General features: G+C 50.6%; 1 long non-coding RNA gene across 4 annotated transcripts; it reads left to right on the top strand.

Annotated features, from left to right (window-relative positions):
* Window positions 1-2954: 2954 nt before the first annotated feature.
* Window positions 2955-24278, top strand: LOC121677169. 4 transcript variants are annotated; one of them, XR_006020796.1, is made up of 3 exons: window positions 2955-3189; window positions 19515-21554; window positions 22598-24278. It is a non-coding gene; the product is annotated as an uncharacterized LOC121677169 (long non-coding RNA). The 4 variants fall into 4 exon arrangements; XR_006020795.1 differs by lacking the exon at window positions 2955-3189 and adding an exon at window positions 4634-4959; XR_006020797.1 differs by lacking the exon at window positions 2955-3189 and adding an exon at window positions 6393-7706.
* The last annotated feature ends 142 nt before the right edge of the window (window positions 24279-24420 follow it).

Genomic DNA, 24420 nt, shown 5'->3' with positions numbered 1-24420 from the left:
AATCCAGTTAAAATCCTCCATGACGTCAGGACTAGAGCTGCAGGCCCTACTCTCCCTCCCTCCCAGAGTCCCCTGACCCAGTCAGTCCTTTCTCTGATATACCCAGGGTCTAGAAACAAACCACATAGTGTTAGTTCTGCAGCTTGACAGCCACAATGCAGCCACGATAGTTTGTGGGCAACTTAACCTCCAGGAGATTCTAAGCGATACAATGTACAGCTAGCCCTCTTTCTTCCTTTGAGAGGGAATACTATTTGACTAAAAGGCAGAATTTTGCAACTGTATCTTTTATGCCTCCTGCTGTGAGTTTTAATCCAATGGCCTGCCCCAGGGAGACATAGTCTCAAATGTTTTATTGTACAAAAAGAAAGACAGATCTCCAAACTACCCAAATCAGGTGAGTGTGTTAATGAGCTCTAAGGGGTCCCTGGCTGTTCAGAGACTTTTTAGCAGATGTTGCCAAAGCCTCTCTCATATATCCCCTCCGAGTCACCACCACATAAACACGAGCTGCCATTTTCTCTGCTTCAGGCCTCTCTCTAGTTTGAACTCTCAGGCCTGTGCCTTCTCCTCCCAAGTGCTAGTCGGCTTCCTTTGCATCTGCTGGCCTACCTTATTTTACTTTACTTATTTTTGGTTTCTCGAGACGGGATTTCTCCTTGTAACAGACCTGGCTGTCTTGGAACTCTTTTTGTAGACTAGGCTGGCCTCCGACTCATAGGGATCCACCTGCCTCTGCCTCAGGAGTGCTGGATTAAAGAAAGGTACCACGCACCACCATGGTCTGGCTTGCTTGTTTGCCTGCTTTAAAACAGATGTATCGTGTAAGTTCCTGTCAATTAGTGGGGTTTTTCTCCTAAGTCTCTCAGTTCCTAGCTGCAGGTGTGTGCCACCATGCTTATCTTCACCCTGTCTTTGAAACTCAAATATGATGATTCAGGGTTTGCCTAAGCGGGCAGAGGTACTTTTCTTCCCCCTTTCCACAGGACAAATATACTTTTGGATAAAGATATAAATACTTATTCTCTTTTTTTAATTTTTAAAGACTTAGTTATTTATTATGTATACAACATTCTGCCTCTATGTATGCCCACAAGTGAGAGGAGGGAGCCAGATCTCATTACAGATGGTTGTGAGCCACCTTGTGGTTGCTGGGAATTGAACTCAGGACCTCTGGAAGAGCAGCCAGTGCTCTTAACCACTGAGCCATCTCTCCAGTCCCCTAAATACTTATTCTCTATAGATGTTTATAGTAGTATACTCTGAAGGTCCAAGCCCATCCTTGGGGACAAAAGCTAACCTAAATCCACCAGCCAACTGGGCCATTTCATAGCCTCAGAATTGACAAAAGAAGTGACTTGTTTCAGGCTACCCAAAGTCTTTTGTGGTTTGTTTTTCAAATCAGACTCATGTATTCCAGAGTAGCCTTCAATCTGAGGATGACCCAGAACTCATGACCCTCCTATCCGCACCTCTCAAGGGCTGGAATTATAGGCATATAGCAGCATCCACCTGGTTTTATGTGAGGTTGGGGATCAATCCCAGAGCTTTGGACAAGCACCCTACTACCTGGGTTTTGCCTCCAGTTCCCAAATTTAGCCCTCAGCAGAAGCGGAAGACTTCTCAGAAAAGCTCCTGGTACTGTTTCTTGACTCTTACATCCATGCCTTTGCTAGTTGCAGGCCAAGCAGGCGCTGGACTTGTCTGATACACACCTCTGCTCAATGGGAAAGCCAGGTAGTTGCCAAAATCACCAGAATCAGCCATACTAGCCAAGGAAGAGACACAGACACGCTGGCAAAGGTTGCATTTCCCAGAGGTCCAGAAGGGTAGGAAGCAGGCATAGACAGAGGTAAAGACCATCCCCCGTAGATGATTAGATGTGGACTTTGAACCAGGTGGCACAGATAGAGGATCATTTTGTGGATAGTTGCATACTCTTCCTAAAAGGTAATAGGTCACAGTGACCTACACACACACACACACACACACACACACACACACACATACACACAGGGTGAGGGTAATAAAGGCAAGAATCAAACCAGGCCTCTAAGAGGCCCAGTGGCACAATCTCATAGTCCCAATTACTCGGCAAGCTAAAGCAGAAAGATCAAATGTTCAAGACTGCCTGGACCACAGAAAAATATTCAAGGCCAATTTATGCAATTTACTAAGACCCCATCTCAAAAAAAAAAAAAAAGAAAAAGAAAAAAAACTTTTAAGGGACAAAGATATAGTTCACTACTAGTGTACTTGTCTGTCATGATACCCTCAGTTTCATTTCCTGTACCATTAAAACAAAACAAAAAAACTGTCTTAAATGACAATAGCAAAGAAGAGACTTGTAGAACTCTGACCAAAGGCTTGGCCTTCCAATGATTCTAGAATCTTCCAAACACCTACTCTGCTCATAGAACATTATTCAGACACTCCCAGGTCAGCAGCAATATTGTGTGGACGAGATCACCAATGATCCTTCCCTTCCTGCCGCTGGATCTAATCAAGCTGGGGAAAGTCACAGAGGAAAATGCTTCCCAGCTTGCCAGTGAGGAAACAGGCCCACCACAAGGAAATTACACGTAGAAGTCTACGTGTGCAGTGGGGAATTGAAACACTTCCACGTGGTTGATAAAAAGCCCCGAGTGAGCTTTCCTGATGTGAAGGGTATTCCTGGCTTTGAGGGTTTCTCCCTCATAAAACTATCTGGGCCAACAGAAGAGAATCGAAGTAAATTGCTAAATATGGAGTGTTGTGTGTGTGTGTGGTAGGGGGAAGAGCCTCATGCTGTCCTTGGTCACAGGTTCTTTGTAGCTCTTTGTTCTCTCTGGACACAGGTGATACCAATCCTTAAAACAATTAGATTTTAAAACTATTCCCTGCTGTTTCAGTTACCTAACACTATCTCCCACGTGACCATCTGCTAGTGGGAGGTGCAAGGGGCAGCTGGAGCCCTTGCGAAGATGGAACCAGCAGACTGTGATCTTGGGGAGTCCCCTACCTTGTCTGGGTCCCTTTCTGTCCCTGGAGACAGGACCAGTCTCACTGCCTGTGAGATGTTTGTCGAGTTCCTGTGCTCAACTTTCCTAGAGGGCCACCTTAAGAAGGAATGGACCTGCTTTGTCCGTTTATTGACTGGCTGGCGGTGGAGAGGAGGTGCCTGCATGTAATGAGAAGACCAGAGCCCGGGTAACTGCCTTTCTCTAGTGTGCTGTGCTCTTGCATCTTGCCGGTGGCTACCCCAAATTTGCAGAATCTCCTTTCTTGTCCAGCTTTGATTCCATTGATGGGATTAGGCGTCCTCCCACAGCCATGTCCTTTGATGTGGTCGGGGGTAGCAGGGGGATTTCAGGCCCAAGTAGCAAATCTTAATCTCTGGAGGGCTTCGCCGGAATCAGTGCTTGGGTAAACAAACCCATTACATCCCCGCCCTTTCATTCCGCTAGGCTCCCGAGTCTCACAGATCCCCGAAGGGGTTTATCAGAGAGCAATAATACAAGGGAGGGGAACACAGAGTGCCTCCATCGGCAGCCATGCCAAGGTATCCTTTCTGCCTCTCTCATTCAGGTTCCGAAATAATGGTGATTACAGAAGCCTGAAGCCTGAGCCCGTCCCCTTTAGGGCACGGTGCCTTCTGCCGTCCAGCCCTCCAAGAACCGTTGTCTTTGGGCACCTGTCCCTGAGCATCTGTCTGTCCTCACCGGGGATAGGGGTATCGGGAACCTTGGTGCCAGATACAGAGAAAGCGCTCAGCCCCGCCTCAAGATTTAAAGCATGCTTTGGGTAGTGGAGTCAGGAAAGAAGATAGGAAAGCAGCCAATATCCAGAGCAGAAGTAGCACGATATTAAAGTCAAATGACTCCAAGCCTCCACCTGAAGATGGTTAGGAAACTCAATCTCGGTGGTTATTTAGCTCTTCTCTATGACCCCTGGAATCAATCCTCGGCTGACTTGTTTTGGCAGAAGCCTACGGATGGTCCACGCAGGGCCCAGATTATAAACACACTCGCGTGAGGACAGAGAGGGAGGAGACAGGGAAACAGGTAACCTATCTGTATCGCAGCTTCTCTGTCTCACCCTTAAAGGAACCCAGCTTTTCAAGAGGGTCTCTCCCAGGGAACTACGCCGGGTACTTTAAATGTATCATCTCCTGGGTTTGCCACGAAGCCTCTCAAAGGCTGTCCCTGTCTAGGTTGCGGGTGAGGCGGCTGAGGCCCACTGCAGGGCGCTGCACGGCGGCGGGGGGCGCGGCCCGAGAGCATGGCGGCCGGCAGGGGGCTCCCGGCGCCGGTCTTCGCGGGTGGAAGCGCCAGCAGCGGACCGGACTGGCCAGAGGAAGAAAAGGGAAAATTACTGGGGCTCGGGGGGGGTGGGAAGAGCTGTGTGACTGGGTGGAAGGCACTCGACACTGTCGAGTCGGGCGTCTAGCGTCCAGATTCTCAGTCCGGGGCGACTCTGGAGGGGTACTTCCCCACCCCACTTCCCGCAGGGTCTTTCCGCCTGGGCTGCGAGCCGAAGCAGGCGATCTCGGCCGGGGGCGGTGCCGGCGAGGGGCGGGCGGAGGGCGGGCTGGGGCGGAGCGCGGTCCGCTGGGCTCGAGGAGGCTGTGCTGGGCAGACGCTGGTCGTGTGGGTCCTCCGGGAGCCACAGAGCGCGCAGCCTTCCTGATGTGTCACCAGCACGTGGAGCCAGGTCGTGCCGAGAGAGCAAACGAGAGAAACACCGCAACTTTCGAGGGGCCCTGCTGCAGCGCACACGTCCTCCCTTGCGCGGTGGGGGGCCCGCGGAGGTCCCCAGGTCTGGGAGCAGGTCTAGAGAGGCCGCGGATCCTCGGCCAGGAGCGCGTCGAGCTACGGGAACATCGGGGCGCGCGGGCCGGGCTGCGGCAGCCGTGCGGGAAGAAGCGGCTTGGGTCCCGAGGCGCCGCGGTTCGGTCCCGCTTCGCCGGGTTGGGCGCAGGTAACCGGGCGGCGCGCCCCTGGGCTTCGCGGGCTAGGCGTGCGGGCGCTGGGAAGTTTCTTGGCTTACAGCCGTCGCGCTCGGGTAGATACGGGGCCGGGGGCGCACATCTCCCGCGTCCCCAGCACTGTTTTTTTCGGGCTGCGTGCACTGCGAGTCGTGTAACCCTTCGAGGGCTGGTTTCGGAGCCCATCGGCCGAGGCCGGGCGGGGCAGATGGCTTCTTTGCGGAACGGTCCTCGAGCCTCCGCGGTGCCAAGAACGAGCGGCGGGACTTAGCCCTGGACAGCCCATCAGGGGCGCACGGCACCCCGAACTCCAAGGCAGACGGGAGCTGAGAGCTGGGTCTTTGCGGGCAAGATGAGGGTGTCAGTTCAACTGGCCTACAAAGTCCCAGTCCTCGGTGCCCAGGACCGGCATTTTCTCCACGTTCCTCGCCGCCTGAGGCCGGCCCCTTCTTGGCCCTCGTGCGCTCCGGCTGGGCCTTCAACTCGCATGTCCACTAGAGTGGAAGGACTGGGAAGGCACGCGCCGCGGATTGTCTGTGCGGTTTGGGGGAATCTGTGCTTCGGCAGAGAAAGAGCGACGCACTTGAAAGTGTGAGTTGGCATCCTCCTGGCAGAATGGGACCTTGCTGGGGTGACTTGGGGTCGGGGGAGAAAGGGCTTTTTTCTTCTTGGATAAGCTTGCCTGGCTGTATGGTGCCAACCTTGAGCTTGGGGGTGGGGAAGATAGAGCCTCGCTCTTGCTCCTTCTAGACTTGCTCCTGGGGAAACAGCCTGGATGCTGAACCTCTCTGCCTCCCTAATCTTCGTCTTAAAATGCTGGCTTTGTGGACACATCTCTTTAAGTCTTTCACCCACTTTCACGTAACCGAATACCGACCACCATCAAGTTTTATGCTGGAAAAAAAAAGCCCCTTCTCCCTTAAGCTCTTTGCTTGTAAAACTTTGCTTATCTCCCCAACACACACACGCACACGCACGCACGCACACACAACACACACGCGCACGCGCACACACACGCACGCACATGCACGCACGCGCACACACACGCGCGCACGCACGCACACACCACACACACCACACACACACACACACACACACACACACGAAAAGCCCTGAAATCGCGGGTTCCTGAACTTGGCCCCTTTTGTCTTTATGTAATTGTGTGGCTGTCTGGCCAGCTTTGAAAAAAAAACCGTTTAGGAGCATGCACCTAGGAGACTTGAACTCTGTGCATTAAAGGGCAAGTTGATCAAATGGGGCACCTCTGGCCCCCTTCTTCTGGCATTGAAAAATTAGAGAGGTTTCTAGAAGCTTGGAAGCTGGAGAAGGAAGAAATCAGGTTGGCCCACCTCTTGGGCAGTTGTACGAAGACCATATAAGAGGTATTAATCCCCCCCCCCCACACACACACACACATACAGGCTCCTCACGCTTGTGGGCCACATGCAAAGTTGCCACTGTACAAATCCTACCCTGGCTGTTGTCCCTGTCCCTTGGTGGTACGTAGTAGTAGGAACAGGAGAGGGAGTCAGGTGTGGAGAGAAGTCTGGATTGGCCTGGTGAACTCCAGCGGAGATCATAGCCTGAGTTTTGTCCATGTAAGCTTTGTCCCCGGGCTCTAGTTGGTGGAATGTGCTAGTGCCCGAAATATGGATGAAAAGAGTTTCTTTGACCGTGGTGCAGATTTCCCAGCATCTTGACAAATTCCCGTTCGAGACAAAATTGTTCAGGGAGTGGAATTGGTGGGTACTTCAACTGGAGGCCTTGTTCCTAATTAAGAAAAATGCCCTCTTTGGGGGTGCCGATTTAGGGGGAAAAAGTTGTCCTGCTGCACTGTTGCCTCTCCCAGCCCCCTTGGCATAGGCATCGAAAAATAAGTGAAGTGGAAATCTCCATAGTATTTTGTGGTCATAAACCATCCACGGAAGTGAGCTGGAGCCGTGGGATGCAGAAAAGCTTGCCCAGCTGGCTGCTTTGCACCCACCTTGGAGGGGACAGACTTTGGAATGTAGGACATAAGTCAGTTGGAAGTCAGTAGCCTGCCAGCATCGGTGGCCTCCAGTTCCCTCATCAGGCTGTGGCTGGCCAGGTGTTAGGGATTTTTTTTAGGTAATTGTTTGGTCCTTCATTTCTTTGGGAGAAGTGAATGATTGATTTTTCCAGGGGTGGGGGTAGTTACTTTACAAAAAAAAAAAAAAGATTGAACTAAGTACTAGGCTGGGCTAGCCTGTCCTCCAGCAGCCGATTTCCGCTTTGATTTAAACAGATGCATTTAGCAAAAGCAAGTGATTTAGTTGAAGGCTTTGAGATTCTGCTGTGTCTCCTGGCAGACACCTCCCTCCTGGCCCCAACACCACACCCGTTTCCATCCTTGGAGGACGGGTACCTCAAGGATTCTCAAGAGGAAGTGACTGGATGGCCAGGCTTGTTTGTGCTAGAACCTTCTTCAGGAAGCGGCTAAATGCAAGGTGGAAAGCTGATGGGAGGAGGATTTTAGCCAAACCCCCAGGGAGAGCCATGCTGGACTCAGGTACTGCTTGCTGTGAGGAAACTTCATTCCCTCAACTCTTAAGTAAATTGCAACCCTGTGAATAATTAACCTCGCCCTTCTAGGTTTTGTTTTTAAAATAAAATCCCAACTTATTAAAGATTAAAGATCAGTTTTTGCCTAGCAGGATAGGAATGATAAAAGATATATTGGGAGAAGCTAGTCCCTTGGTCTCTACCATCAAGTCTCCTGGTAACTTTGAAAGCTTTCATTTTTTTTTTTATTATTTTGTGTGTATGGGTGTTTTGTCTGCATGTCTGTCTGTGCATCACATGCATGCCTGGTGCCCGAGGAGGCCAGAAGAGGGGTGTGACTGGAGTCACAGAGGGTTGTGAATGGCTTTGTGGGTGCTGGGAAGGAGCAGCCAGTGCTCAGAGCTGCTCTGCCTTATCTCCAGCCCTTGGAAGTTCAGTATTTTGAAATACTCAGAGTGTTTCATTGTTGCCTTCTCTGCTGGCCTCGGGAGTTCTTCCTGGGCTTTCTTCACTGCTTCTTTGTCCAAAATTAAGCTGTCTGAATGCTCTAAGATAGTGACATTCTACCCCTACTCCTGTACCCCCTTTATCTAGCAACTGCTTGGCCCTTACTACTTCCTGGGGTTGATTCTCCTCCCAGGCTGCTCTGCTTTCCCCTGGAAGGCTGGGAAATATTTGGCTAGTTTCAGGACTTTCAAACAAGAGCTCCTAATCTGTGATAAGTCCTGAAAGAGAGTTGAAGCAGGAGGGGAGGGATCATGTCAGTGTCCAAAGGTCACCAAGGCACATGGTAGAGCTGGGTGTATTGGGTCTTCAGTTCTGATCCCTCTGTAGGCAGGGTGGCTTTGGCTACATGGCTTGACTGTACTCCAGTTTCTCCTTTGTGAATCAAGGGTTATGAGTCTTACTTTGGGAGGGTGTGGTGTGTACAGTGGCTGGCACAACCTGGCTGCTCTCCCATGATTAGTTCGTATACGTGTGCACACACACATGTTGTGAGGTCGGGCATGTTCATGGTTGTGTGGCCCTATGCCCCACTTGTATTTTGAATCTCCCTGTTTATATCTGTTGGTTGAGAAGGGTACAATGTGGCTGAGACCGGCTCTTGAGTCTGGCAGGTTCTTGTAGTGGCTGTTGCTTGCCGACACATGTAGCCTTGGGGAAGTTACTTGGTGTAACTTGGGCTTCTTAATCAAAATCTGGGAGCCCTTCCCCTGCCTCAGAATTGGTCCTTTGCTTTTTAGAAAACTTTGGCATATTTTATTTGTGTGTATATATGTATATGTACACACACACACACACACACACTCTTCTACCACGTGGATCCCAGGGATCAAAATCAGATCATCAGGCTTACCAACGGGGATTTTACTCTTCCCAGCTCCCCTGTTGCTTTTTAGTGGCTCTCCTCTATGTGCTGAGGACTGGACCATCTGTGAGAAAGCTGGCCTCTCCCCTCACCGCTCACACTGGCTTTCCTGCCAGCCCTGAGAGCAGATGAGGGTAAGTGTGGCGGGAAGGGCCTCTCCCACGGTCTCACAGCTGGCCTTTGTGGCACAGCAGCCAATTCCCTGGCCTTCTGGGTGTAGCTCCCAGGTCGGGAGCCAGCAACAAACCTGAGCCTATAGCAAGGAGGTGGGAGGTCTGAGTTAGCCAGCATAGACCTCAAAGGAACCCTGGCTTATAGATATGGTCACTTTGCACTGTTCTGGGCAGCTTGAAGACTCCTCTATCTCTGACCCCAGCACAATTTATGAAAAGTTCCAGAAAAGACATCTCAGTTTCTCTGGTGACTCTGGATTGGCTTGCTCACTGGCTCAATGGCAAGTTCAGCATACTCTATAGGGGAGTAAAATAGTTTGATACACACACACACACACACACACACACAAACTCAGATAATCATCAGATGCGGGGGGAAATCAGAACTTCCTCCCTATGGCACAGTAAGGTTTTTATTTAGAATTTAGAATTACTAAGACATTAGCCATTCTCTTCGGTGCTTCAGTCTCTAGCTGGCCCTGCACCGAACAGACAGGCAGATGACTTCTCACCCACTGTGGGTGTGCCCTCCCTCCTTTTGGCACACTCTGGGCAACTGGAGAATTTGGAAATCACTCTGCAGCCGGCCCCCTGGGTCGGCTGCCCAGGAGGACTGAGGAGACGAAGGTACCCGGTGGAACCAGCTGTCCTGTGATTTCAGCACTGCCACCCTGGGGCCTGAAAGTGCCTGCCCTGCCCAGTGGGAAGCGACTGAATACACTGTGCTCCCTTGTGAACTCAGCCTTCCCGAGTGGCCTGGCTGGGAGGTGCAGATGCCGGGGTGGGGGGTGGGTATGATAGCCGGAGGGGTGTGGGAGGAATTTGGAGTGTGCAGCTTATAAAGCATGGATCCCTCTAAGGGAGATGTTGTGGTGCAGGCTAACCCACTTCCTCTCTCTGGATCTCTGCCCTGGGGAGTGGGGTTCAAGGGTAAGCACTGGCTTCTCTTTCTTGGAGGCTAAAGTCAATCCCAGGCTTGCAAGCACATGCATAAGAAATAACCCTCCAGGGCTGGAAGATGGCTCAGTGGGTAAAAGCGCTGTGGAGCGCACCTGACATCTGAGTTTTGTTTCCCTAAACTCACGGTAGAAGGAGAGAACTGACTCCTGAATGGTGTCCTCAGACCTCCACATGTGTGCTGTGGCATGCATCTTACACACGCACACACACGCACGCACACACACAATAATAATACATTTTAAAAAAACAACTCTCCACCTTTTCCCCCCTGTTCCTCTGAAAACAAAGAAAGGGCATGGTGCCCACGTCCTGGTAGCATCTTGCTTTTCAGAAGGCTGTCGGAGAATGTGCCCTTCTACTGAAGATGGGACTGGAGAGACAATGCTGACTCACTTTAGATTTGGAAGTTTGGTCACTGTAGACACTGGCTGGATTGGGCTGGTAATGCTTCTAAGACACAGTTTCCTGACTCCATCCAAGCTTATTTTGGGGCATTATGAAAAATGAACAGAAATGCCCGTGGGAAATGCCAGGCCCAAGGTGGAGGCTAGGACACATACTTTTCCCAACTGTTATCGGAGTTCCACCCCGGGCTTGTGGGGCCAATGGACAAACTCCGGGGAGGTCAAGATAGGACAGCCTGAGACTGGCAAGCCTGCTTGCTGACTTGATATCTGTAGAGAAAACTCTAGAAGAAAAGCCCTTGCCAGAGAGGCTTGTCTGAAACAGGGTGGGAGTGCAAACACATCCATTTTTCCAGAGGAGTCCTCTGATCACTATTGGAGCCTGTTGGAGGGGGACGGGGTGATGTCTGACCCGTTACTACTGACCTTGCTGTCGCGGGCTTCAGGACATAGAGGCAGAAACAGATTTATGGGAAGAAAATGTGTCTTTGCTTTTGGAAGGTTTTGTTTTTGTTTGAAACAGGGTCTCACTGTGTAAGCTTATTTTCCCTAGAGCTCACTACTACTCTTGGAAGTTTGAGAGCAACTATGGACTTTAAGTATAAGCAGAGTTCAGCGCGCCTGGCCAGACCTCTTCGTATCTGGGAGAAGCCGTCACACCACTAGCTCCTACCTGATCGGCATGGAGGGGAAGCCCTCCCTCTTCAGAGCTCAAGGCACACCTACTCACTCACCCTTACACTCTCTTCCTGAATCTGGTGGCAGCTAGTGCTCATCTTTGGCCAGGTCTGAGGACGTGCGTACACGCCGACACACTAACCTTGGCCAGATTCTGAGTGTTGAAACATCTGGCAAACGATCCTCTTTCCACAATGCGTCTTTTCCATAGAGACAGGCTAAGAAGGAGGCAGAGCTGGGTGCTAGGACAAGGGTCTGGAATCCTAACTTGGATGGGAGGGTGGGAGTGGGGCAAGGGTCAGCCTCTGAAAATAGAAGGAGCTAGAAAACCGGCCTCTTCTTGCCAGGTTCTGAGTGGGGGAGGGGGCTGCTGCCAGCCTCCCCTGGCATTCTCCCTGTCTGTCCTCTTGGTGGATTTTGTTGTAATTAGACAAGTTGTGACAAATACCCCCTTGCTCTCTGGGCCGTAGACTTGTGAGGAGCCCTGCCTGGAAACCCAGCCTCATTCACTTGGAGCCATAATTAGGCAAGAGAACAGTTCATGGGCCTCTGATTCAATAAAGGCTCTTTTATGATGTTGGTTTTTCCCAGAAAAATAATACCACTTTGCTCCATTTATTGCATTTGATGTGTAATCATATTAGAGGCAGGCAGCCCAGGGGACCGAAGTTACGTATGTGGAGTTTTTCCACTCACGTCTGCGAGTGTCTCCAGAAAGAAAGAAGCGACAGGGAACATTGTTGAATTTCTTTGAGGATTTTCTCTCTTGTCATTCAAAAGATGTTTTCTCCCTTCAGAGTGAGAGGTGACCAAGGAAACCCAGAAAGTGAAACTGATGTGCCCGGCCCTGGGCACTACCACACTGTGGCTCTGGGCTGTCCCGTGTTGCATAGGATCCTTATGTTGCCCCCACAGAGTCCGCATGTGCCCTATGGGCAACACGTGTGTGACAGAGGGCCAGAGAAGGTGCCCTCGTCCTTTCTGTAATGCCTAATGAATCTCCATCTGACCAATCAGCTGCAGGCACCACCGTAGCAGGTGGCTGGGGCAGCTAGCCTTGACTAAATATAGCCTGGGGTTCCCCAGCAGCGCTGGGTTTATCAGCAGGTGTGCCAGGCCCCCACTGATACTAACAGGATATCTATCCCAGGTGCATGGTGTTTGAAGGGTATGCTCTCCCGTGTGCCGACCCCCACCTCCACCCCCGACCCCATCCATCTCCTCTGCCATCTTGTCCCCAGAGCTGTTCTCGTGTTTCCCAATCAGGGAGTAAAATTACTCCCACAGATCCGCCCAGTGCCAGGGTGCGGGGGAAATCACCAATGGAATCAAGAGCTTCTTTCCCAATTTGGGGTTTAGAAATCTCAGGCGATGAGGAAATTGCTGGTGGTCATTCGTAGGAGTAGTCTTAAGAAAGAGGGCATGACATTTCAGAATGCTGAACTGGGTTGCATTAAACAGAGAAGGTTCGTTTAATCCCAGAATGTCGGTGAAGCCATCCCCCCACAGTCTCTTCAGACATCCTATGGTGGAGAGGGCTCTGCATTTCCTAGGGGATGTCTTGTCTGTGTGTAATAAGATCTGTTATAATAAATATTCTTAATTTGGGCTGTCAAAATGGACAGCAGATAAAGATGTTTGCTGCTAAACCCGAGGACCTGAGTTCAATCTCCAGAACCTCATGGGAAGGAGAGAACAAACTCCTGCAATTTATTTTTTGTCCTACAGGTGCGTGTATGTATGTGTGTGTGTGTGTGTGTATGTGTGTGCGCGCGCACACACACACACACACACACACACAAAGTTAAAAAAAATTCTTAATCTACTTTAAGATGATTTTTGTAAGTTTTATCATAGGCTTTCTGGGTGTTTTTACTTTTGGAAGAAGTCCTGTTACATTTTATATTTTTATTATGCTGTACCCCTCCCACCAAGGAGTATAATTAGAATGTCTGAAACCAGATTATCCAATTAGCACATTTTTTTTTCTAATTAGCTTCCGGGAAGTTGTGATGAGATAAATCATTTTAGATTTCCAAATGGAACTTTGGCCAGAGGGAGGCTCTGAGGACGTACACAAGGGAAAACAAAAATGGGGTCTTTAAAGTCTGAGCTCCTACCCACTCCATTGCTCCTGATAAACGCACCCTGCCATGCCTGCCCTCAGACAGCAGCAGTGACCAAAGGATAGTTGACTGTCCTTATCCCCACAAACAGAGTAAGAGAAACTATTCATTCATGATTGCTCCCTATTCGTGATAGTGCTAATTGCGATTCTCTCCAGTTCTCAGCAGTGTTAGCTGGTCTTTGGATGGAAAAGATGTCTGGCGGTATGTAGTTCAGTGTGTCGTTACCAAGTGTCTTGTGTTTGCTTTCTTGTGTCTACTTGCAGTGAAGGCCGTTGGGTCAGGGTCAAGAGCACTGCTCAGCCAAGGCCAGGGACGTGAAGTCGAGACACGGTGTCTGCACTTCCTAACTGTTGCTGCTGCAGGCCCACACCGTCTCCCAAATTCTGAACTCCACAGAACATTGAAAACCCCACGTTGCAGCTTTGGGAAAACTCGACCCAAACCGACCTCATACTAATAGTCTATATTTATCGTGGGTGTATGAATATTCATAGGTCTCTGCAGAGGTACTAGCACGTTTGATTACAGTTGCTGTCCCACTGAGGTATTGCGTAATGAGTAGCTTAGGTGCCGCGTTCCTTCTGAAAACCTGGAAGGTTCACAAGCACATCTGGCCTGCGAGACTGGGTAAGAGATTGTGGCTCTTACAGTAGTGTCCACTTAAGGTGGCAGCAGTGATGTGTCCAGAGCTGGGGCAGAGAGTCTGGCTTTCTAGGCTTCCTTTCTGGCTGTCGTAGGAGCCAGCCAGCCCACAGTCCGGCTGCCCCAATAACCACACTTCTCCCAGCGTTGGTGGCTGGGCTCTGCTGCGTGCCTCTTCCAGCTGCTTTGTCACAGGCCTTGAGAGCAGACTCAGCAGACTTTGCTTACGTGTCTTCTGTATTTAGTCCAGTGCTTGGTACGTGCGAGCAGCAACTGTGGCTCAGGGAAGCAGAAGCTTTTTTTTTTTTTTTTTGAAAGTTCAAATTACAAATATTTGATGCCATGAGGGCTATCCATGTCTTATAACTAAAAAAGTCTCTGCCTTAACAGTTCAACTTACAATTTCTGAACCTTACAAAACATGTGGGGATAACATAGTTACTATGTTATATATGGTAATGTAAGTAGGTATATATGACCACTAAGCTACCTCACTGTGCCCAAGCATTTAGTAAAAATCTGCCCTTAGAAGTTTCTTTTTAAAAAAAAGTTTACATATATATATATATATGTAGATAGATAGATAGATAGATAGATAGTGCCTATAAATGTGCCATGTATGTATTTGCCCCACAGAGGTCAGAAGAGCACATCGAACCCTCTGGAGTGGAAGTTCCAGGTTGTGAGCTGTGTGGGTGCTAGGAACTAAACCTGGGTTCTCTAAGAGCAGCAAGTGCTCTTAACTGCTGAGCCATCTCTCCAGCCCTACCCTTAGAATTTTGACCTTTTCCTGGGCTAACAACGTGCAGTGTGATTCTCTGTCACAATGCCGGGTGGTGGCTGTGTGTTGCAGGTTCCAGCCAGCCCCATAATTTCAAAGAGGAAAGAGCCCATCCTCTGCAGTGTGTAGTTGCTAAGCAAGGACGTCCAGTCGGTTAGGGATAGCGCACACACTTCATCTTATGGTACCCCAGCTTTTGATGGGTGATTGACGTGATCCCATGAGAGTTGAGGAATGGATCTACTCTGTTCTGTGACTGTCGCCTAACACCATAGAGAATGCATCAGTGAATGGGCACACCTATGTTCTAATAGCACTTTCTAGAAACAGCATCTGTCTGTAATGCACTCGCTGGTCTGGAAACGTGAGCGGCCTGCCCTGAGCTTGGGAGCGGATATGTGTATTTATATAGAAAGTACGTCTAGGCCCAGTTACAGCTGTGCTGAGGGCCACCTGGGTCTGCACCCTCTGGGTGCTGAGCTGTGCCCTATGGTGTTCCAGCCAGCCATCGACACAGGCCAGGCAGCACTGCGGCTGGGGGAGCCGAGGAGGAGCCAAGGCTCTGAAAGTGAGTGTTCTTACCAAAAGAATTTCTGGCAGAGACATTGGTTATTGTAAAGCCAGTGGCTCTGATAGATGGCTTTTAGATCTCCTGGCTTGTTCATCAGAGGCCAGAAAGGCCAAAAAAGCTTTTCACTGCAGCCCAGGATGAGATCCAGCAGGGCCTGTGACCTGCCGTCCCGCTCCACAGCCTGCTGGCCTGGGACTGACTCAGGGTAGTTGGATGGAGGACCAAACCCTGCAGGCAACTAGCCCCCGACCTGCAAAGCTGGCCTCTGTAGGGTCGCCCTTGCCCCAGTGGCTTCTCTCTGAAGGACAGGTTCCCATCACGGCTCCTTGGGCCTGGCTCCCTCCCTGGACCACTTTCCAGCCAGGGTGGGGCTGCTACATAGCTTTCCTTCTACACTGCATTCCAAACAAGGGCTGATATCTAGTTGGCTTTTCTTTCCCTTCTATCATGGTTTTGTGGGTGACTGGCTATTTTAGGGATTCTGTTTGAGAACAGACCCCTCTTTCCAGCTCCCTGGTAAGCCTTGGTGGGTCATCAGCCTCAGAAGAAAGGCATAGGCCAACTCAGTCAAGAACGTGTGCCCAGCATGGGCCTGCAGAGTGAGGACTCGGGGAGGCCAGTGCCGCTGGGCTGGGTGGTCAGGGTTTGGTAGTGGCAAGACCAGGCCTAGAAGTATCACCTACAATAGCAGGGAGGTGTTCCCCTGACCAGGGGGTCAGACCCTGACTCAGTTTTGAGTGCCTGCCCCAAGAATTGTGGGGGAGACTGTTGCCATTGGGGGTTCCAGCATCCTCATGAGATAGTGATGAAGGTGCTTCTGGGGACCGTTTTTCAGATGAGGTGGACCAGCGGGTGAGGCAGAGCGTCACATAGTGTGATGAGTAGCAGAGCAGTGGAGCAGAAGATTCTAGCCTGGGAATGGGCTGAGGTCAAGAAAGGTCACCCAGAAAAGGTGAGGCACAGAGCAAGGAGGATGGTGATGATGGCTAGTCTTGACCGAACTATTTCGGTGAGTGCACCATTCTGAGCCCTTCACACAACGTTTTTTTTTTTTTTTTTTTTTTTTTTTTTTTTGTGGCAGGGGTGGGGGGGGGCGTCTTAGCAGACAAAGCACAGCATGGCCGTGTCCAGACATATAGATGGCTTGGATCCTAGTGCCTGGGAACCATTTGCATTTTTGGTTTTACTAATGGAATGTATGCTGTGATCTCGGTTGGAGCAGGAAGCACTGGGCAGGTGTTAGGTACAGTTAGGCGAGACAGGAGCTGGGCTTGCTTCTCTCTGTATGAGCAGGGAAGGGGAGAAGGTATATTGTCAGTGCTGGGGCACAGTAGGGCACACCTGACCCTATCCTCAGTCCTCTTAGAGAGCATGAGTTCCCACAGTTCCGCCCAGCCCTTGGCAGAGTGGAGTGTACTGGTTGAGTCTGCCATCTCTTTGTCTATTTTGGTTCTTTCTAACCTCACATTGCCCTACAAAGTAAAGTTTATTATTCTTATTGACATAGAAAAGACAGCCAGGCGTAACAGTTGCGGTCACACATTGAGGACGGCCTGGCCTCGGGGCTCTGGCTACCTCAGGGATGCACGTTTCACCATTGTGGACCATAGTGTTCTGAGAGGAAAGTGTCCTGTATGCTAGACAGAGCTCCTGGACCCCCAGAACTTAGCTGGATAAGGGAGACTCACAGTGGCCAGTCGGCTGGATTCTAACCTTGCTGGGAGCCAGGGTAGAATGACTGGCACCAGGAACCAAGTGTCCTGTTGTTGAATGGCATTCAGTAAAGACCAGGCTCTGTGGCATGAGATCTGATTGGGCCTTCCAGGTTTATAGCCTGGTGCTGGGAATTAACCCTCTGTTGTCAGGTGATTCACCTAGGCCTGAAACAAGAGAAACCATCTCATTATAGAGTATTCTAAACACGACCCTGATTCTGGAAGATTTTAAAATTTTATTCTATGATATGTATGGTGGGAGAGAGTGCATGTGTGCACGTGCAGGCGCGGGCACGCGCGCGTGCACACACACAGGTGCGCTTGCAGAAGACAGTTTCCAGTAGTGTGTTCTCTCCTTCCTCTGTGGGTTCTGGGTCTTGAGTTTGGGTCACCAGGCTTGTGCTCCTCATGTGTTTACCTGCTGAGCCATCTCACTGGCTTTGGAAGATGTTTTTGTTTTTGTTTTCCATTTTCCTACAAGGGAAGAAAAAAATAGTTACTGCCTTTTTATTTTTGTCACTTCACCCTGCTATCCTTTCAAAGCATACAGTTCCCCTGCTGAGTCAGTTTGATGGTTTAAACCTAAAAACAAGTGGAACATTCCAGAGGGGTCTGTCTTTGCCTACTGTTTTGGTAGAAAAGCATATTGTTGATTCACCTTCATGCATGGGCCCACCTCTGGACTGTAAAGGGTAGGGGCAGGGTGCAACAGAGAAGCCAGAGGGCCAGCCCGCACCCCCTATCCCCCCACATTCTCAAGTCATAGCCGCTTGTGCTACTCAGTCATGGACAGCTGTGTCTGATGGCAAGCCTTCACTGGCCGTCCTGAGTTCAGTGATAGAGACTTCATCTCGTTCTCTTTCCAGACCGTGTGTCTGCCTGCAGGTGTGCATGCCTGGTGGCAAGAAAGGTCCCTCGGGACTGGAGTTACACGTGTCTGTGGGACATCTGACTTGTTAGGTGGGTGCTGGGCTCTGAACTCCAGTCCTCATGACTGTACAGCAAGTGCTGTTCACCACTGAGTCATTATCCAGTCCCTGGTTTGGGGGTTCCATTTTTATTTATTTTGTTTTTTTGACATGGGGTTTCTTTGTGTAGCCTTGGAGTCTGTCCTGGAACTTACTCTATAGACCAGGTTGGTCTCAAGCTCACAGAGTGCTGGGATTAAAGGCATGCACCACCACCACCTGGGTAGTGGGTTCTACTTTAAAACAGGGTATCATGTAGCTCGGGTTGGTCCCTAGCTCACTATGTAGTCAAGGCTGACCTTGAACTCTTGTTGCACCTGCACCTCCTGCCTGGCTTGTTTTCTTTGGGTTGCTTTGTAATGGAAGCGTCGTGGTGGTGAAAGTTCCTTTACCCTGTTTCCAGGATACCCCAGGCCAGAAGGCCATTAGAGAAGCAGGGCAGAGCCCAGCGGCGTTCCACGGCACTGGCTCCAGAGTTCCTGGGCTGGTTTTCTTCTCACCTTAACCAGGGCTGGCCTCAGAAGAGTCCTGTCCTGAAGAGGCTAGAGGCCCCTCTTCCCGGGTCCTATCAGACCTGAGACCAGTTGCAGCAGATTGGATCCGTGACATGTTCCCCCCACCCCCCGCCCCGTGAGAGTCACATCCCTTAGTTCAAATCCGTGGATCCCTGTGACAGACTGCATCAATTGGGTTCTGGAGTGATTGACTGGGGGGACAGTGAGCTAGGGTTGGGTAAGGGACCGATGTCTCTTCTGTTCCTCACCTGGGCCAGCTGGATGACCGACCACCTTACTTGGCGTGTGTTCAAGGACAGCAAGAAAAATGAGGGACTTTCAGGGGCAGCTGTGTTTTCTGACTCAGTCATAATGCCCCTAAAAATCCTTATTGTTCTTGCAGTGTGCATCAGGCAGCTGTGGGGGTCACCAACCCAGCCCTCACCCACCTGGCCTTCAAGGACGGAAGGAACTTCCTCTTTGCTTGGAATGTATCCAAATGAGGAGAAATGGGCACATTCTGGTTGTTGAAACAGTTAATGTGGCTCACACATCAATTTACATACATGTTCACTTTTTTTGGGGGTGGCATGGGGGTGGGAGGGCTGGGGGCCATTCCTGGGTCTCCCTGTTTCATACGAGGTAAAGGTTGTTGGGGAAATGGGTGATTGTCTTATAGGATCCCCCCTCCTGTTTACTGAGAAGTGGGGCAGGTACCTGGGCAGGAACTTGCATTTTTTTTTAAGGCCTCGAGTGAAGGGAGTCTGAGAGCTGGTGGCCATGTTGACCTGGGCATTTCCCCTCTGCTGTGATCCAGAACTTGATTTTTCTTAGGTGGACATTCTCTGTTTCCATTACAGCAGCAGCCACCTACCTCCGTGTTCAGCTGGTGCCTCCACCCTTTCCAACCCGACCCTACATATATTTTGACTTGGGGGCTGCAAAACAGCATGCGTGCCTTTTAATCCATTCATTCATTTTTTTTTTTTTGAAACAGGGTCTTGTGTAGCCAAGATTGGCCTTGAACTCTGATCCTTCTGCCTCCACCTCCCAAGTACTAAGATTGTAGATGCTGTAGCTACCACTCTGGGCCTTTCCAACAAGAGCCGTTTTGTGACATGCGCCTCTTCCCTACCACTAGCATGGCACAGAGATGTCACCAAGACTCAAAGCAACAGTCTTGTGTGCCTGCTGAGGCTGGGCTGGTGGCTTGTCGAATGAGGAATAAGCATCGCGGAGCCTGCCACAGCAAGTCACCCCAGATCTCAAGGACCTCACGTCAGCAGGGGATAGTCGTCTTCAAGATGTCTTCAGGTCCCCAGGAGCCAGCTTGGAAACATTCGTCATCCACAAGATGGTGTCAGTGCTTGGCTTATGGTGGACGACCATGATTGTGCCGCCAGCCCTGGATCTGTGGGCTCTGTGCCCCCACCTCTGCTAGAGACTGCTGGTGTCTCACGGGTAAAGGTTAGACAGGATTTACTCTCGCTGGTGGAAGGTGAGTGAGGCTTGGTGAACTGAGACTCTCACACTCGGGACGGACAAGGGCGACCGCTGTTCCATCAGCTCTAACAGCTTTGCTGGCTCTTCCTAACTTTAGTCTCCACCTCCCCTGGAGCCTCTTTGCTCGTGCTGGTCCCTGCCCCAGACCTCCTTGTTCCTTCCCATGGTCCTCATTCTTTACCAAAGCGTTTCCCACAGTACAGGGCTGGGGAGTTGGCTCAGTCAGTAAAGTGCTTGTCACACGTTCCATTCTGGACATCACTCACCTGTGACTCAGGTGACAAGGCAGAGACGGCTCTGTGGGACTGGCCACCCACCCAGTTCAGCCGAATCCAGGTTCAGTGAGACACCCCGTCTAAGAGGATTGAGGAAGGCACCTTGAGGTGGACCTCTGACCTCCACACACATGAACACAATGTGTTGAATACAAGACTGGGTCTCACTATGTAGACCAGGCTGGCCTCCAGCTCACAGAGATCCCACCTGCCTCTCCCTCTCAAGTGCTGTCAAATACCGTAGAGTATTTGAAAATATGAGAATTGCTCTCCAATGCTGTCGAGCATCAGAGGGAGGAACGAGGCTCATAAATGCCCGTACCTGAATTGTCTGTTGTGAGCCATGCCTGCACACTTTCCTTCTGGCCTTACTGCATTATCAGAATGGGGACTTTTACTTGTGGAGGAGGGGCACGTGCCAAGGGGCACACGTGGGGGCCAAAGGACTACCAGGGATAAACTTAGACCGTCAGGTTTGTTGGCGAGGGCCTTTACTTGCTGAGCCATCTTGCCAGCACCTTTTGAAAATGTATTACTGTGTTCTCTTACCTTCATATGGGTTCCTGGGAATGAACTCAGTTGTCAGCCTTACAGGGCAAGCACCTTTACCCACTGAGCCAGAGGGGGACTTTTTAATGGGAGCCAGGCCTCTCACCCAGTGAGCCACCGGGCTGTGCCCCTGGAAGCCTGGATTTCTCTCCCCACCTCCCAAGGAGAATACAGATATTTCTGGCCAGGAACTCAGAGGTCTTGCAGTCTTGCTGAAGGGAGCCTGAGGGGAGGTCCTCAGTGAGGATGTCCTTGACTGGCAGCTCTGGCAGGCTTTTTGACCCTTGAATCACTCACTTAAGGCAGCGGTTCTCGACCTTCCTCATGCTGTAATCCTTTAAATACAGCTCTCCATGTTGTGGTGACCCCCCAGCCTAAAATCATTTCGTTGCTACTTCATAGCTGTAATTTTGCTACTGCTGTGATTGTAATGTGAATACGCAGGGTACCTGATATGTGACCCCCCCAAAGGGGTTGTGACCCCCAGGTTGAGAACGGCTGACTTGAGTGTGGAAGGCCGTGACTGGGTGTCTGTTGACGCAAACTAGATCAGAGTTGGGGGGATCAAGAGGAGCCTGGGGTGGGCGCCCTGACTTGCTGTTGACTTTTTCTTGCCTGCCTTTGTGTGTTGTTTAGCAGCCGGGAGGAACCACCAGGCTACAGGCCCGCCAGAGGCGACGGAAGACATTCCCTCCAACTCTTCCGGGAGAACCCCTTGGAGGGTGGAACCATTTGCCTTTGGCAGATGAAGGTGATCAGGGTACTTACTGAGGGCACACCAAGGAAATGGCAGAGCCGGGATTCACATCTGCACTTCTGACTCCAAGATCAGCGGCATTTCTGTAATAACCGTGGTGAGATTCGTTATTAGCATATAAGAAACCTAGTACATCTTTAATATGCATGTGTTTGCCTATATGTATGTGTGTGTACCATGTGCGTGCTGGTGCCCAGAGGCCAGAAGAGATGGTCAAGTCCCTGGGAACTAGAGTTATAAGTGATTGTAGGCTGCCCAGCACGGGTGCTGGGAACTGACTGAACACTTCTCCAGCCCCCTAGTGTAATACCAAATAGCAACTTCTTGACCATACTGTCTGGAGGTGGGTGGGAGCGGGTGTCTCACCCACAGGAGGGTAGGCCACTTCCACTAGCTTCCAGATGGCGAGTGTCCACTGGCTTAGATGCTCAGTTGCTATTTGGTCTGTCATGCTTCCACCAATCCAAGCTCTAGATAGGGCTCGGTTGGGTCCCTTTGACAGGCAGGAACAATCTTCTGCTGGCTGGATGACAAGGGTAAGACCTTTGCCTGCCGCTTCTCTGCCTAGGGACAACCAGGAAGGAACATAGTCATGCTCAGGGCTTGTGCAGAGGGAAAGCCCCTGCTGCTGGGGTGTCATGGTCTTTGGCAAACTCCCTCCTTCCCTTCCAGAAGTACAGCCTGAGGACTAGCTGAGTTGGCCGTCAGTACAATGAGCTGACCGTGGTGCATTGTTAGCTCCAGGAAGTGGTTAGCTATTTTCCAGCAGGTCTGCAGAGCCGGACAGCCAGCCTGCCTTGGAATTGGCGGATGAGAGTCGAGAACACTGCTTTCCTGGAGCCCCTGGGCTCTGGGCCAGGCCCTCAGGCTTCCTTTGGAAGGGGGACCCCCCCCAAGTGAGGGAGCAAGCCATTCTTGCCCAGCTTGGCACAGGCCCTCTCCCCTCCTCTGCCTCATGCCCTTCTCTCCACCCTACCATCTTTGCTGCAGAGTGCAGGCCCTGGGGGCTGAAGGGCAGCCTTGGGAAGGCTTGTGTCCTATCTGGGTTTGCTGCCCTTTCTATAGCTGTAGGAGTGCTCTGTATACCGTCTGTTTTGTGTACAGATCTGACTTGGTTGCTGCCTATCTTTTCCCTTCCAGGAGGACACTTGAGCCGGGAATGCTGGTCCCTTGAGGGTAGTTACACTGCCGGACACTGATGTGACATTTGGGTCTTCACATGGTGGATGAGGTCTTATACCATTGATTCTACAAGATGACCTTTCCTGACAATTTCTTCTCTGGCCTCTGGCCCTGGCTGAACCCAAGGCTGGTGGACCTGGATTGAGCTGCAGTCCTTGTCTCTGCCCTGCGTTCCCTGAGCTTTGGATCACTGAAGCCCAGGATATAAGGAGGTGTCCTTCCCATTGGAGGTTCAAGTTCAGACTCCCGCAGCTGCAGGGCTCTTCCTTAGGCCCCTGGCTTTTCTGCACAGCTTCCCCATGCCCTGCCATGTCTTGGGGACAGGCACTCAGCAGCTTTCTGGTTCGCCTAAGTGCTGGAGAAGCCATACTACCCTGTCACCCGATTTTTTTAGAATTTATTTTTTAGTCCTGGAGTTTGAACTATGGACTTTTAGACATGCTAGACAAGTGTTCTACCACTGAGCTATATGCCCAGTCCTTTTTTGATTTGAGACAGAATCTTAGGTCATCCAGCCTAGGCTTGAACTCAGTCCTTTTGCCTGTATCTCGAGAGCGCTGGCATTATAGCTGAGTGCCACCGTGCCCACCTGGCTTTCTTGTTTTGACTCCTGTGTCAGGAAAGCAACCCTGGCTGGAGGTGGGGTCCATTCCTGATGAGTTGGCCATGGTAGAGCTGTCTAGACATAGGAGTGGGTAATAGCATGGTAGAGGGACGGGTAGCTGTCAGCTTTTCATGGACCTTGTTTCTATTGGTATTTTGTTCCTTCAAAGGTCATGCTTTACTCTGTATCATCAGGGTTCAGGTAGGGCCAGCTCCCCCCACTCCCTGGTTCTAGAGGTAGGCATATGTCCCAGACCTGGGTAAAGACTGCAGAGTTGTCCCCCCCCCTCCTCCTGATCCCCATCATGGGACTTCAGCTGTATCTTTTCATGGGAGTTAAGATGTCAGCTTGGAATTGCTGGTGGCCAGTTTATGCAACTGAGGATGAAGCCAACAAAGAAGAAAGAAAACACAGGTTATGCCGTGTGGACTTGTTCCTTGATACCCTGGATAAGCCCCTGGATCAAGCCATGCCTGAAGCCAACATTTGTGCTAACCTGATTATATGAACCTATGGATTTGTTTTTTCTTCCAAAACAAACCCATTTTGGGTTTGTGTTACAGAAAGCTTCCTAGTTCAGGCAATGATTTCCTCCCTTCCTCTCAGAACAGCATCGTTGAGATGTTCTTTCTTTCCATGAAGCAGAAGTGTACCATTCCTAGTCTTTACAGGAACAAACACCTTTGTAACTATCACCACCAGACTGAAATCTTACTTACCTGCCCTGGAAAGCTCTCTTGATCGATCTCCTTGATGGTTAGTCCTCCAGCCCTGGCCTACCGCTGACCTGTTTTTCTAGTGATTCTTGTCTTTTCTGGATCATCCCATGGTGTATATCATGAGTCTAGTTTCTCTTAGTGTATTTTCATTGTTCATTCCTCCATGTGCATTAGGGTCCATCCATCCACTCCATTGTAGGCCGGGTGCCATCATGCCCTGTGGGTACACTACCATTTGTTTATCCATCTGGCATACAAAGACTGTCTTCAGATTTTGGTTGATATGAATAAAGATGTTTTGCATCTTCAAATATCAGATCTTGGGTGTATATTTGCATGTGGACAACAGGTTCACTCTCCAGTTGAGGATGGGTTTATGACGACCTAAAGACTTTGCCCAAGGTCACATAACTGTTACAGGGAACCTAGGGAGGGGGTGTGTGATGCAGTTGAAGGGC

Source organism: Arvicola amphibius, chromosome 4 (assembly GCF_903992535.2).
Source record: "Arvicola amphibius chromosome 4, mArvAmp1.2, whole genome shotgun sequence".
Taxonomy (NCBI): domain Eukaryota; kingdom Metazoa; phylum Chordata; class Mammalia; order Rodentia; family Cricetidae; genus Arvicola; species Arvicola amphibius.
The sequence above is the reverse complement of the archived record's forward strand: the minus strand, read 5'-3'. Positions and strand labels throughout refer to the sequence as shown.